General features: G+C 46.0%; 1 long non-coding RNA gene across 1 annotated transcript in view; it reads left to right on the forward strand.

Annotated features, from left to right (window-relative positions):
* Positions 1–4,482, forward strand: part of LOC118661404 — a 40,627-nt gene that overhangs the window by 19,154 nt on the left and 16,991 nt on the right. The gene's annotated exons all lie outside the window — the stretch shown is intronic.

A 4,482-nucleotide genomic window follows, 5' to 3' on the forward strand; every position in this document is an offset into this window, starting at 1 on the left:
CTTCCTTCCTTCCTTCCTTCCTTCCTTCCTTCCTTCCTTCCTTCCTTCCTTCCTTCCTTCTTCTCTACTGAGTCAGGATCCCATGCTGGATTGCTTTATCTAGTCCCTCCTACTCAAAGAAAGCTCTGAGGACAGCAGCATGGCATCATCTGGGAGCTTGTTAGGAACGTGGGATCTCAGGCCCCATTGGACTGGCATTTTAGAGTCATTTTCATAAGATCCACAGTTGTACACATAATTCAGAGGCCCTGCCTTTAATGCTTTTTTTGATGTGCTTTTTAATTCTCATACACTTCTTCCTCTTTCCGTTACTCATGCAAAGCCAGTCCTGGTGAGGTTCCATATCACATCGAAATTACCTGTTTATATTTATCTCCAGATGTAAACAGTCTTTTGTGAGCAGGTATTACCTTTTCCTAATTCCAGCTAGATGCTGTACTTAGCATATTCTAGCAGCACAGTTAACATTGTTTGGGTTGAAGTTTTTCAAGTAAGTTGCTATGTAAGTCATGAACCAGTTATTAAGGTGCTAATGACTAATAGATATTTTATAAAGAGACTAGAGGCCCAGTGCACAAAAATGTGTGCACTCGGGGGGGAAAGGGGGTCTCTCAGCCCGGCCTGTAACCTCCCGCAGTCTGGGACCCCTCGGGAGATAATGACCTGCTGGCTTAGGCCTGCTCCCGGGTGGCAGAGGGCAGGCCCAGTCCCTAGGTGCAGCCCCTGGTCAGGCTCAGAGCAGGGCCGATTGGGGAGTTGGGACGCCACCCCCTGTCATGTACAGAGCAGGGCGGATTGGGAGGTTGTGATGCCACCCTCAGTCACGCTCAGGGTAGGGCCGATTGGGGGGTTGGGGCACCGCCCCCTGTCACACTCAAGGCAGGGTAGATGGGGAGGTTGTGGCACCACCCCCTGTCATGCACAGGGCAGGGCCAATCAGGGGGTTGGGGCACTGCCCCCTGTCACGCACAGAGCAGGGTCCATCAGGGGGGTTGGGGCTCCGTACCCTGTCACGCACAGAGCAGGGTCAATCAGGGGGTTGGGGAGCTCCCCCCGTCACTCAGAGAGTAGGGCCAATAGTGGAGTTGGGGCACCGCCCCCTGTCACACACAGAGCAGGGCGGATCAGGGGGTTGGGGCACCGCCACTGTCACACTCAGGGCAGGGCCGATGGGGAGGTTATGGCTCTACCCCATTACACACAGAGCAGGGCCTGTGGGGGGGGGGGGCGGTTGGGGCGCCGCACCCTGTAACACACAGAGCAGGGCCGATCAGGGGGTTGGGGCGCCGCACCCTGTCACACACAGAGCCACAGGGCAATCAGGGGTTTTGGGCACTGCCCCCTGTCATGCTGATCCCAGTGCTGGGAGGCATATTACCCTTTTACTATATAGGATAGAGGCCTGGTGCACGGGTGGGGGCCGGCTGGTTTGCCCTGAAGGGTGTCGTGGATCAGGGTGGGGGTCCCCACTGGGGTGCCTGGCCAGCCTGGATGAGGGGATGATGGCTGTTTGCAGCTGGTCACACACCCTTCAGTGTGGGGGTCCCACTGGGGTGCCTGGCCAGTCTGGGTGAGGGGCTGAGGGCTGTTTTCAGGCTGGTGGGTGACTGAAGCTCCCAAATGCTCCTTTTTTTCTTCTTTTTTTTTTTTTAAAATTCTGGGCCAGCTTTAGCTCTGGCTCCAGCTCTGAGGCCTCTGCTGCTGAAAGCAAGTATCTGGTTTGTTTGGGTTCTATAATCGAAACATTGTATCAACTCCAGCTCTGAGATCCCGGCTGGCTGAAAGCAGGTTTCTGGGGTTTTGTTTAGCTTCTATATTTGTAACAATGTTTCAAACTGCAAGCTCAGAGGCCGGCAGCGGCAGGCGGGGAACGTTGGAGTCCTCCGTCACTGAAGCAAGCAAGCCTCATGTTAGCTTCAAGCTGCCTGGCTGCCGGCCGCCATCTTGGCTGACAGTTAATTTGCATATCGCCCTGATTAGCCAATGGGAAGGGTAGCGGATGTATGGCTAATTACCATGTTTCTCTTTTATTAGGTAGGATATTTTAAATATCTCTTTAAAGGGATATTTTAAAGTGCAAATATCTCTTTAAAAATATTTGCACTTTAACAGGATTTCTAAAAGAAATGAATTTAATGTAAACTATTAATAATGCTAATGCTGGGAGTTCTTGGGAAGTTGACCAACTGAGTGGGAATGATTTGGGGAGTAAGTGACTTTTTGTCCTGAAATTTCCTTCCACCTCGCCCATCTTTAAGGTGGTCCAAATGAAAGAACTCCAAGTGCTTCTGGGATGGCTGAGTGGCTTTTAAAGTGTCTTTTCCCTACTGGATTATAAACTCCAATATCTCTAAATCAGTATCTCTAAATTTAGCTAGAAACCACAGATCACATGAGAGACCTGGGCATTCTGGAAATTTGTGGAACAAAGAAAAGTGTGTGTATGGGGAGGTAACAGGAATATTAGACTATATTTTATTGCAATTGCTCATCTATCACTTGTCTTCTTTGCCAGACTGTAAGCTGTCAGAGTAGGGTGTCTCTCTCACACACACAGTGCCCCCCAAGCCTACCAGGTACCTTACATACAAACCTGCATGTATTCAGTGAATTTCGGGGACACAATGGTTTTAAAGCATTGCTCATGACATGATTAAATACAATGACATGTCTTCGTCATATAAACAGACTGCCAGCTATTTGGATTATATCAGCAAGGGTGTGTGTTAATTCCTGAATGTGGAATCCTGAGAGATCAATATGAACCACCAACTTTCACAATGAGCCAAATCAGTATTTTGGGGGTGACAGATGCCTTTCTTAATATCCCAGCTCCATCAGAGAAATTAGGCAACTGTGACACTACTTTACAAAGGGATGTGTCAAGAATCTTGCCTTCCCTACATAATGACTGTGTACCTCTCAGATGCCATCTCTAATACTTATTTGTAGAGTGATAGAACATTAGCTGCAGAGTTCATGTCACCAGGATTGTAGTTTGCATGTGGATGAAACGTTAACATAATGTAGGAATGTGAAATTAAACTGGCTGACTCTGAGCAGTGGTCCTGCTAAGATCCATTTCTCTGTTCTCATTATTTCGCCTCCTGGTTTATTGTGTTTGCTGTTCTCTCCCATTACTCACAAAATTGTCAAATAAGTCCCCGAGGATGCACCAGCACGGGGCTCCTGGAAAATAGTGTTTCAATATTTTACATAATGAGTCCGATGAAGCCAACGTGTTCTCCATTGTAAAAAGCCAAGGTTCTTTCACTTTGTTTATTGACCCCCAGCTTTAAAAGGAAGACAGCGAGTGTGGATGAGAAACAGAGTGAGGAAGCAAATTATAAGGGGACTATTAGGCTTTTCTCAGTTTAAATGGTGCTTGTAAGAGCAAAGAACTCATGAGACTTTTAATAACACTGACTCTACAGTGGAAAATATCTAGGGAAATAGGAATGACACAAATATTATTATATTCAGAGACTACGAGAAGAAGGAAGGAGACAAAGGCCTTTCTAATGCAAAGTTAGAAAACCGTAAATCAAACTACCATTGTTAAGAAGCAGGGACAAATTATTTCTTCAGGTTTTGTTTGTTCATGAAATGACAACTGTGGTACAACCTAATGTGTTTGCCATTATTTTTCTTCTGCTGGGAAGATGAGCCGGGGCACAGTAAACCAGAGAACAGTGCTAGCTGGCCTTAACAACTGAGTTGTCATCTCGGGGAGTTAGCGGGGATGCTCCAGGCATCACTTGAGGAATCTTTGGGTGGCTTCTTTGAGCCTCTGTCCTCTCCACACCTCACTGCCCATATCAAAGATGTGACTCTGCCATCGACACCTTCATTCAATCAAAGGAGGGATATAAAAATGTGTATTTATCCTTAGTATTATGAGTCATTCATACAATAGACCAGGGATATGAAGGGCATTTTAATCATATGCACCCAATGACAAAACCTCATTCAGGGATGAAAACAAGTACTGTATAATTTGGCAGGTCTCTGTTGTGCTAAGTGACACTACAGGGCTGTGTCATGAAAATAAGTGGGACAGTTATGCCAGGTGATTCAGCAAACTCCTTCCTTCCTAACCTCTGCACAGACAGTTTATATTATGCCTCATGTCATCTTCTCTATTCCAAGTTCCTTTCAGAACTGTCATCAGGGAAATCAATTTCTAGAATTATGCCTTTAGTTATTAACCACAGGGTGGATTCTCATATGTATAATGCACTGCCCTGCTTGAAGCCTAGTAGATGCCTTCCTCCTAATTCTATAATGATCAGATTTAAAAATATTTTCCTCTAATATATCTCTATTTTCAGAAAGTACTGCAAATCTTGTTTCACCCAACAATGAAGAAAAAGTCAGGAAGAAACATTAGGGGGTGAGTGTATAGAGAAAAAGCCATCATTTACCACTGAAGGACACTATTCTTAAGTATAAACCAAATCAAACAAAAAGTTCAAGACAATA

This window comes from Myotis myotis, unplaced genomic scaffold (genome assembly GCF_014108235.1).
Source record: "Myotis myotis isolate mMyoMyo1 unplaced genomic scaffold, mMyoMyo1.p scaffold_m19_p_8, whole genome shotgun sequence".
Lineage (NCBI taxonomy): Eukaryota > Metazoa > Chordata > Mammalia > Chiroptera > Vespertilionidae > Myotis > Myotis myotis.